General features: G+C 41.3%; 1 pseudogene; it reads left to right on the plus strand.

Annotated features, from left to right (window-relative positions):
• The first annotated feature begins 11,102 nt into the window (after positions 1 to 11,102).
• Positions 11,103 to 11,221, plus strand: LOC145409055 (5S ribosomal RNA; annotated as a pseudogene).
• The last annotated feature ends 747 nt before the right edge of the window (positions 11,222 to 11,968 follow it).

Here is an 11,968-nt window from a genome sequence, read left to right on the forward strand (position 1 = left end):
TTCAGTCAGTATAGAGATTCGAGGTTGAGTCACTGATAACGAACATATATCTGGGTCCACATACAACCTGTTTCAAATTTTACATTTTTATGAGTAGAATGATGGAGAAACAAGATTCACATAACCATATCGTGGAAAATGGCAAGAGGACTCTAAGTGTGATTTCACAGATACACTCCAATTTACTACTTATATACACTAGCCTACCATGACCCCCCTAAAATCCTGCTGTGTCCCTTTGGGGGGCCATGGCTCCCAGTTTGAGAACCAGTGGCCTAGAGTGTCAGTGTGTGTGTGTGTGTGTGTGTGTGTGTGTGTGAGAGAGAGAGAGAGAGAGAGAGAGAGAGAGAGAGAGAGAGAGTTGGGATAATCATTGTTGCTTGTGTTATGGTTGGTTTGTATTCGATATCATACATTATGTTTAACAAATTATATGGAACATGTCCAGTATGATGCATACCCAGCAGTATGTGTAGGTATTACATGCATCACATGTTTTATGAAAATCAAAATTAGATTACATTTACTCTACCGTTCCAGTAGTTAAGACTTTATAAGATAATGTAAAGAATTAGCGTCCACAAAAGGATGATTCATTATTTGAAAAGAAAACATGCTCACAACATTCATACTGCTATGATGCCCACATGCAGTCGAGGGATTTTGGCGGTATCTTGTTGGTTCAGTGCTGTTGAGACAACAACCTTACATGGGCCACGATGTTCTCCATTATAAAGATCAGGCATCCAGCTGCACATCCCACTCCAAACGCTGCAAACATTCCCTAAAATTATACAGAACAATCAATAAATTTTATATGTTAGGAAAGCAGGCACGCATGTGTGTGTGTGTGTGTGTGTGTGTGTGTGTGTGTGTGTGTGTGTGTGTGTGTGTGTGTGTATTTTACAAGCACAGGCCTATTAGAAAGTATGTGTGTGTGTGTGTGTGTGTGTGTGTGTGTAAAAACAGGCCAATATAACAGTTATTTACATGGGTTTGGTTTCCAAACTTTCAGTTGTGAAGACCCCCTAACTTCCAAGTATTGTGACAACACTAACCCCCCCCCCCCACACACACCACCACCACAGTGTTTACAATATCTAGGTAAGGAATCTGAAACGGAGCATTATTATTATATTTATCATTTCTGTAATGATGATATAAGGAGTGGTTACATAAGGAAAGTTTTCATATTTTTTTGAGAATGGGTTTTTGAGAATGAAGTTTTGAAATATCTCTCAGTTTCATTTGTTGAATTCGTTCTGCAAAAATTATGGTGGAAGCAGTTTTTAAATATCTGTATCAATAATCTCAACAAAATAGCTAACAAAAAGAGGCAAAGATAAAAACTATGAGTACCTCCCAATAAGCTGATCGTGACAATTGAACTGAAAACGTTTGATCATTGTGTGCTGACTGCTAAACATGTTTGGATGTGCTGTAATATTGTTGTCTCCAACAAGGAGAGTATGTTTTCACCAGTTTGTTTGTTTGTTTGTTAGTTTGTCTATTAGCAGGATTTCTCATAAACTAAAAGAGAGATAGGGATTAAATTTGGTGGGTAGATAGCACATGTCCCAGGGAACAATCGATTAACTTTTGGGACCAGTCCGAATCGTATTACAGATTCTGGATCTGGAAAACACTTTTTGCGAAACCTTATTCAGAGATGAAAAACCCTAACCCATTATGGATAGTGGTTTGGAAATTAAGTTGCCCTTGATGGAGAGATGCGCACCACTGAGTGCCCCCTCTATTTATATTAAGAATTGCATTTTTATGCCATCTCTATTGATTTATTTGTGAACTGCATAAACTGTTAAACAGTACCTAAAGAAGTTTAAGTCCATTCACGAACAAAAAAAAGATAAACGTAAGTGATACTCGAGATCATCCTCAGGAGAACCTCAAACGTTTTTAGTTACTTCACAATTCCTTTACCACGAGGCTGCACCCTCACTGCAAATACTACCCATCCCACCAGGAGAACACTGTTATAAGGACAAAAGAAGTGACTGGAGTAGGCATGAGAGGACATTTCTCTTGAATGTGGTAAAGTCTACACTGCAATGAGAAGTTATTCAGCTTAACCCGCCCCGTCCCGTCGATGTATGGGTATGTTGCAACGTTTTGCATTTGCCAGTCCCGGCGACGTACCGGTACATCGTGCAATTGCAAAGTGCATAATTTCCACAATTTTCAAATTTCACGCTTGATTTTCGGTACATATTGTCGCTGGACCTTCCCCTACCTGCCACCAGGTGGGGACACTCGGCGACCCTGCACGACCCGCACTCACCCACGGCTCATTCACTCACCTGTTAGCAATGGTCCTGCTCAGACATGGCGAAGAGAGGTCTCTCACAGGTCGAAATTCAAGCTGCCCTGGATGCCTTTACAGGCGACAGTGATTCCCCACTGGACAATGAGGTTGTTGACAAAGATTATGTGCAGCCAGAGGAGGAGGAAACCACCAGCAGTGATGAAGAAGTCCCGTCCCCCAGGAAGCGGCAGTACGTGACATACCATGCTGCTAGAGAGGGGCAGCCGGCCAAAAAACCACGTGCAACATCCTATGCCCAGCCCCAACGTGATGTGGAACCCGAATTTGATGACGAGGACGAGGACGCAGCTGTGGGACATGCTGCCACGTGGTATGGACGTGAGGTGATTACTCATCGTGGCCCCGAGCGCACACCATGTCGGACGACCAGGTATGGGCCTAGTATTTTGTTTGGGGAGGTAGGAAGTGCCGTGGAGGGAGTGGGGAGTGAAAGGGAAAGTGCAGGGATGAGTATGGAAAGTGAAAGTGGCGTGAGTAAGTCATCGCTCTCCCTAGGTAGTGTGAGGCGGTGGGGTGTATCACGTGGGCGAGTGCGGGTGCGTTCTGTATCATGTGCGGTTGTGATGGAGGGGGAAGGTGGGGAGGAACCACTCCTAAGCACGTCTTATGCTCCCCAATATCCCCAGACACTTGGGCGAGTGAGGGTGCATGAAAAATCATGTGGTGTTGTGACGGAGGGGGAAGGTGGGAAGGAACCACTCCCCAGCACGTCTTATGCTCCCCAGTATTCCTGAACTTCATCCCCACAGCCCATTAATGTTCCTCAAGGCCGTAAGGGTACGGGAAAGGGAAAGGGTAAAGGCAGAGGGAAGAGGAGTGAGAGTGGGGAAGCCCTCCGCACTCCTTCTCCCCAACCTCCCCCACCAGCATCTCCTCCCCACCCAGACAAAGGCGTTGATGGGGATGATGGGGACGAGGGATTTGTGGGATGGAATTGGGAGGATGGCAGTGATTTTTTTCCCCTCATTCACCCCTTCACTGAGCATGGGAGCGCTGGCTGCATTGCTCCCGGAATTCGCCGTAATTCCACCAGCATGGATTTTTTCCACCTGTTTTTTAGTGAGGCATTCGTGGAGCAGATTGTTGACCAAACCAACCGTTTTGCAAGCACTCAGCGCCATGAGAGTGAAAGATTGGGAACAAGGAGCAGGCATTCTATCATATATTATTACTCTGTCTCCCTTAAAGAAATGTTCCTACTTTTTGCCCTGGTCCTTTCGATGGGTATTATACGAAAGAACAGAATTCCGGCTAACTGTACAAGGGACCCTGTTATGCTTACACCAATATTTGGGCAAGTCATGAGCCGTAATCGCTTCCAACAAATTCTAAGTCGCCTCCATTTCTATGATGCTGATGATCCTGCAAATGCGAACGACACATAAGATGAGGCGAATTAGGTTGGTCTTTGATCACCTGAGGCAAACCTTTCGTTCGTCATTTTATCCCTATAGAGACCTCGTCATAGACGAGTCTCGCGTTGTGGAGGGGTAATATTTCATTTAGGCAGTATATACCTAGCAAAAAGCACCGTTTTGGGTTCAAGATCTTTGTTATGTGCAACTGTAGGACTGGATACGTGCAAGACCTAGTCTTGTACACCAGTGCACAAACAAACATAATAGAAGATCGGAGTATTGGACTGTCGGGAGCAGTGGTAAAGACGATGATAGTAGACTACCATCATCATGGTCACGTCCTCTACCTGGACAATTGGTACACTAGCCCTCTTCTCGCTCGTTATCTACACATGCATGAAACGGGAATCTGTGGAACCGTGAAGGTGAACCGGCGTCACATGGTCAAGGTAGGGCGGAAACTTGACAGGAATGAGGTTGTCTTCTTCAAAGCCAACAACATACTTGGAACTGTGTGGAACCATAATAGAGAAGTAAGCCTCTTGTCAACGGTTCACCACCCCTTGATGCACCGTACTGATTCCGTTGATTACCGGAGCGAGAACAGGCGTCACATTTGGAAACTGAGTGTGTCATGGACTATAACATAAACATGCGCCTGGTGGATCAGTCAGACTCCATGATATCGACGGTAGAGTGTGCCAGGACCACGATGAAGTGGTATAAGAAACTGTTCTTTCACTTGCTAGACATCACTGCTCTGAATTGCCACCACCTTCACGCCATGACAACAGGAGTTCAGGAAACCTTTGAAGGGTTTGTGAGGGAGCTCACAAGAGAGATGTTTGCACGGTATGCTGTTGAAAGGCCCCAACATCGCACCCGCACTGCCCCTGTTGCCCAAACTCCCCTGAGAATATCCGGCTGCCATTTTCCCACTCCTATCCCTCCCCAGCCAAATAGACCTAGGCCCCAACGCAGGTGTCACGTGTGTAGCAATTCCCGGGTGAGACTCACCACACAGAGGAAGGATACCCGCTATGAGTGCGTCGAGTGTGACGTGGATCTCTGTATTCACTCATGTTTCAACGAATATCACACCTTGATGCAATTCTAATATGGTGTGAATGCGATAGGATGCTGAAACTATGAAGTAAATGCGACAAACAGACACTCAGTGAAATCATCAGTCCTGTTGATCTGAAAATATTGGTATAAAGTGCATACGGGTATAACATAGGTGCAAAAATAGTATGTAAGTGTATAAATATGCTGTAAGTGGAAACATACTGAGTGAGGGTTTTTTGATGCTCAGTGCAATAAATAAGGCCTGTAAATATGTAAATATTATTATTGGAAATGCAAACGGGTATAAGTTCAAATTATTGTAAGTGCTGAAATATATTCAAAGTCAAAATATTCCTAGCGTGTGTATAGAGATGTGATATCCTGACACTCAGTGGAATGAATAAGGCCCGTAATTATGAAAATAGAAGTCAACAAGTGGGAAAGTGTGTAATATATGTGAAGAATTTGTATGTAAGTGTTTGAGTATTATGTTGGTCGAAACATTCATTGCGAGGGTATTTTCATTCGATATTCTGACGCTCACTTGAATAAATAATGCCAGTAACTATGTATAGTGCAGTATAGTGGCGTAAACATGTGTAATATAAGTGGGAAAGTATAATTGGAGTGAAAAAATATAGTAGAAGATGAAACACGAGTGTTTGAGATTGTGCTTGCTACGTGAATATGCGCTACCATTTCGCTAAATGCCCTCGTAATGAATGTAAATAACTGAAAACATTTACAGTGGTGGAGGAAAGGTTCTATGTAAAGGAAAAAAATAATAGGAAAGTGATAAAACAACTGGGTATGTTGAAATACGAGTCATAGCGAGTGCGCTTAGTAAGCATATGTGCGCTATACTTATGCTGCATGTCATCATAATGAATGAAAACATCTGAAAACATTTACAAACAGTAAAAATAGGTAAAATGTCAATGAAACAGAAGTATACAAGTAGAAAAAATGATATGTTGACTGATACAAGAAACTTAGCAAATAGCATGTTACCACTCAGACCTAACTCGCTATGCTCGCGTGAAGGTACAATGCTTATTTTTCATATATATATGTGTTTGAAATTCATTTTGTTGTTACTCTTATTGAAAATTAGTTCAAATTCAATAAATGTTGAGGTGTTGTTTGCTGTTTCTCCCAATATTTCCTACCAAAGAAAACGTGAGCGCCTCACACGTCAATGATAGAATACAATACCTGGCACGGGGGACCTCACCTGTTATGACCACTTATGGACCACGGTAAGCCCTTTCTTGGTGAGTTTCCTTTGTTTCTCAACAAAAGCGGAAGTTTTAGCCAAATTTTTTTTTTTCCAAAATAGTTCGGGATTGGGGGATGTCGGAGGTGCGGAAAACCTTGGGACATGACGGGTTAAGAGAGGATCCCGAGAGCGAAGAGGTAAATGAAGCCTATTGGTAACCCCCTCCAGTTTAGAAGGTTTCTCCTATGCTGAGTAAATGCGTCGGTTGATGACAAGAATATAGAAAAATATATGCCATAATCCTGAAGTAGGAAGTTAGCTATTACTCTGACGTTTCTGACTACACAGATCCCATCCTCAGGGAGACCACAAAAGAAATAAAGGCATCTACTCCTATTGGCACTGGACTACAGCCATTAAAAAAATAATCGCCTCAAGATGGTGAACTCTGTTGTATGCTATTCGTGCTATCTCCGGACAAGTTTATCCAGATTAGGAGACACCGCAAGAGGTTAACAAAGGCTATATCTAACTCTTTCAAATGGAAATATACTCACAGCTGAATAAAATGATGTAGTGGTAGCAACAATAATTGTGTATATTAACACATAAAACCCCTGTCCAGCTACACCTTCTAGGTGTCAGCCCTCAACCACCTGTTTTCCTCCTTAGACCTGTTCCTGCTTTGACACTTTCCCCAAGGTGGTATTTTCCCTCTTGAACCCATTTTTCACATGGACATGTTTTCCCCTCTTGGATCTACTGTAGTAAATAGACCTACATTTATACTATTTTCAATTGGATTTTTTTTTTTCATATGATCCTATTCTTCCTACAAGGACCTATTCCTCCTTTGAATATATTTTCCCCCTGGACTTATATTCTACCATGATCTATTTCGCAATGGACGTATTTTTCACCATGGACCTATTTTCCAGCTCGGACCTGCTTCTACAGTGGGACTATTTTCCCCCCTCGGACCAACTTTGAACCTACTCTTCCCACTGACGAGCTCCCCCACTAGAGCCAAGTTTACCCGCTGACCTATTTTAAACTCGTGGATCTATTTTCTGTCATGAAAAATCACTGAATCTCCACATGAACTAATTTTCTCTCATGGATCTATTTGCCCTGTGGAGGTAACTGCCCATTGAACCTATCATCTTACTTGGGCCCATTTTCCCAGGGACGTTCACCATGGACCTATTTTCCACATGGATCATGGGCCTATTTACTTCCCTGTAACTTATTTTCCACAGGCCACTTTTCTCATACTCCCACTCACGTACCCACCTACCCACCCTGCCCACTTACCTACCCACCCACACACTCGTCTCACTCAACTCAGCCCATTCTCTGCAGAGCCACCCACACCATGCTAGTCCCTGCACAACCACCCCACCCACCCAACCAGCCCCGATCACCAACTCAATAAATGTTCCACACCCACCCCATTCTCCCTGCTTGCTTACTAACCCACCCCATGCACTCCATACAACTGCCCACCCACCCTTGACGCCCTGCACTATCCATCCATCCCTCTCAACCTGCCCATCCCACCCACCCACCCATCTCACTCATCGGCCCACAAGCCTACCCACCAGGACACCAGCCTCCACCAGTTGGATGACTGGTAGGTTTACACACACACACACGCACACACACACACACACACACACACACACACACACACACACACACACACACACACACACACACACACATTACTGAAAGAGAAAAGGAAGGAAGCAAAAACAAAAAATGAGGGAAGATCGGAAGTGGAGAAGAAGTTTTTTTTACAAAGTAATAAGATTGCAGGTACGAAAGTGGTACACAAACAAGATGGAATAAAAAGGAGGAAGGTAGTAGACCCATGTCATGACAAGTTTATAAACAAGAAGATAAAGTTGATGTACTCAAATGTGGATGGAATGGTATCTAAATTACTAGAGATGAATGATTATGTCAAGAGAAATTGAACCACAAATAATATGCCTAACTGAAACAAAATTAACACCAAGGATATCCAATGACATACTAAACTTAGAGGAATACAATATATGGAGAAGAGACAGAAATTAAAAAAAAAAGGAGGAGGAATTATAATATTAACTAAGAAAAATCTAAAAGTCAATGAAATAAAACTAGATATACCATCACAAGTAGAACTGATTGCAGTAGAGATCAACACATCTGAAGGTAAAGTAACTGTAGCCAATTTGTACATGCCACCCAGATCAAACACATGCGAAAGAGATGAATATGAGGACCTGGCAGAGAGTACAATTCAGAGTTTAAGATCATTACTACATAAAATGAAAGAGAAATCAGAAAGAATTATACTAACTGGGGATTTCAATACAAATATAAATTGGAATACTCTAGATATAATTAGCCAAAAAAGCTGTCGGGGCCAAAAGCTCCTGGATCTCATACAAGCGTCTTCCTAACGCAACATGTGAGGGAAACCACCAGAAAAAGAGGACTTGATGTACCTTCAGTGCTAGATCTAATATTTACTAGGCAAGAAAATGATATTGACAGTTTAATATATCACCCTCTACTCGGGAAAAGCGATCATGCAGTACTAAATTATAACTTCAGGATAGCATATGACATAGTAAACAGCAATGACAGTTACAAAAAGAGCCTTAACTATAAAAAGGGAAATTATCAAGACCTAAAGAAGTATTTCTTAGAAGTTGATTGGGAAAATGAGCTTAGAGGACAAGATTTAAATGCTGTATATAAAAAATTCTGTGAATTTTATGAAATAGGAGTCCAGAAGTACATCCCCCAGCACAAAGAAGCAGATAAGAAAATACAGAAATTGTTCAATACAGAATGTAAAAAATCAAAAGAAAGAAGAGATTTGTTGTGGAATAGATACAGAAGACATAATAGTGAAAGGGCATATAATAATTACAAACAGACAAGAAACGATTATACAAGAATAAGGAGGGAAGCCCAAAAACAGTTTGAGGAGGATACTCGTATAATAAATAAAAGTAGTGATCAACCAAAGCTGTTTTACAGCTATATCAGAAGCAAAACCAAAGTAAAATATATAATACAATCAATTACGGATGAGGGAATCACTTATACACAAGAGAAAGATATTTGTGAAGCACTAAATAAGAATTTCCAATTAGTTTTTACAGAAGAAAAAAATTTTGAGAGGGGCTATGTAGGAACATGCATGTCCACACATACTACCAGATATACAAATAGCAGAAAAAGTAATACAGGAGGAGTTAGGTAGATTAGACAGAGGAAAAGCAAGTTGTCCTGATGAAATTTCATGTTGGGTACTACGAGAATGTGCAAAGGAGTTAAGTAAACCATTATTTTTAATTTTCAAGAAATCCTTGAGTCAAGGTAAACTACCTGATATTTGGAAAAAAGCAAATATTGTCCCCTTATTCAAGAAAGGAAATAGACAAAATCCACTCAACTACCGACCAGTATCACTGACCAGTGTTGTAAGCAAGGTATTAGAAAAGCTTATAAGAAAAGCTTGGGTAAACCATCTAGAAGAACACGGTATGATAACAGAAAGACAGTTTGGTTTCAGAAAAGGAAAATCATGTGTTCCTAATCTGCTGAGCTACTATGACAGAGTAACAAACACAATACAGGAAAGGGAAGGATGGGAGGACAGTATCTATTTAGATTTCAAGAAAGCTTTTGACACAGTACCACACTAAAGACTTTTATGGAAACTGTACCATCAAGGAGGAATTCGAGGCAAACTGTTTTGTTGGATGCAAGACTTTCTCATAAAAAGAGAAATGAGAACAGTACTAAGAGGAAACTACTCATCATGGAAAGAAGTGACTAGTGGAGTACCACAGGGTTCATTGCTTGCACCAATCATGTTTTTAGTGTATATAAATGATATAAAGAGTAACACTGGAAATGAGGGCTATCTGAATATGTTTGCAAATGATGCAAAAATACAAAGGAGGATTACTAACACAGACTTTTGTAAAGAGCTACAAGAAGAATTAAATAAACTTCGTGAATGGAGTAGTACATGGCAAATGGAATTCAATGTGGACAAGTGTCATGTAATCAAGTTTGGTAAAAGTGGAAAAAGACCTGATTGGGATTATAAGTTAGGAAATAAAACCCTTTACACATCAGAAAGAGAGAAAGACCTAGGTGTGATTATCAATAACAGACTATCTCCGGCTGACCACATCAGCGAGAAGGTACGGAACATGTATACACTGCTTGCAAATATGAGAATAGCATTCACATACATAAATGAAGACATGCTAAGAAGGATAATAACATCATTCATTAGACCAACCCTGGAATATGCATCAGTAGTCTGGAGTCCTCATCTCAAAAAGCACATAGACAAGATTGAAAAAGTTCAAAGGGCCGCTACAAGATGGATACCAAGCTTAAGGGACCTAAGCTACGAAGAAAGACTAAATAAACTGAATCTACCAACACTACAGGAGTGAAGGAAAAGAGGTGACATGATAATGCTATATAAGTGCATATCAGGGAAGGAGAAAATAGACATAAATGATTACTTAACACATGGAGAAGCATCAGCAAGAGGACACTGCAAAAAACTGCGTAAGAAGAGAGGTTATAAAGATGTAAGGAAATTCAGTTTCCCAAACAGAGCAATTGACCAATGGAATGCACTACCGAATGAAATAGTGTGTGCCAAAACAATTCACAAATTTAAGGATATGTACGATAAATATGGTTTAAGACACGGGACAGTACGAGCTTGACTCATTCCTGTAGAGATACAATTAGGTAAGATTAGGTAAGAACACACACACACACACACACACACACACACACACACACACACACACACACACACACACACACACACACACACATTACATACATACACGGGAGAGAGAGAGAGAGAGAGAGAGAGAGAGAGAGAGAGAGAGAGAGAGAAACAGCTGTTTTTGTACTACAGATAATACGGCTTCGTAGTGCAGTTAGGGACTAACATACCATGAGCTACGACCTGTATTTGCAACGCCAGTAAAGGCGGTGGCAGAAACCACATACATCTGTTTTTCCTTCTGCGCACTAAAATCTGCGTAATGAAAGGGATCCTGGTTTTATAACTATTAGTGAATATACCACGTTGAGTACACCGCTTCCCGTCCGATCAGCGAAGTTAAGCAACGTTGGGTCTGGTTAGTACTTTGATGGGTGACCGCCTGGGAACACCAGATGCTGTTGGCATCCCTACGTGTCAAGTGGGGTTGGTGGAGAATTAGTGCCCCTCCCTGTAAAACAATTAACTCTAAGTCCTTGGCCACCCCGTTTGGGATACATGGCGTCTGGCAATGAATGAATGAATGAATCCTGTGCCCGGAATGAGTCCAAGCTAACCGTAAGCCAGTGACAGAGTGTTACACATAACTGGATTATCCCTAAGTTAGTAATGAAGAGTTGCCAGTAAGTTAGTGATGGAGAGACTACGTGATTTGCAGTTTCCTGTAGGTTAGTGACGATGAGCCCTAAGCTTGTGATGTAGAAAGTCACTCATAGCTAGGTGAGTTACTCATAAGTTATTTATGAAGAGATCTTGAGTCTGTGATGGAGAAAGTCACTTATAAATTGGTGTTTTATCCATGAATTTGTGACGATGAGACCCTAAGTTTGAGACGAATTAAGAGTCACTCGTAGGTTAGTGAGTTACCCATGTTATTCTTGAAGAGATACTAAGAAGGTGATGGAGAATGGGTCACTTATAAGTTACAGTCGGTATGAAAAGTTACAAAACCGTAATGATGAAGAGAGGTAGTGATGGTGAAAATTATTCATACATTAATCATGACAGTTACGTATTACTGATATAGAGAGTTAACCATAAGTTTGTGATGTTGAACTGTGACCTGTAAGTTAATGGTGGAGAGTTGTTACCCAAAATATCGTGGTGAAGAGACAGTTACCCATAAGTTATGGATAGAGATGTAAGAAAGACCC

Source organism: Coenobita brevimanus, chromosome 8 (genome assembly GCF_032717465.1).
Source record: "Coenobita brevimanus isolate Jiangsu-jjx chromosome 8, ASM3271746v2, whole genome shotgun sequence".
In the NCBI taxonomy this organism is placed as follows: Eukaryota; Metazoa; Arthropoda; class Malacostraca; order Decapoda; family Coenobitidae; genus Coenobita; species Coenobita brevimanus.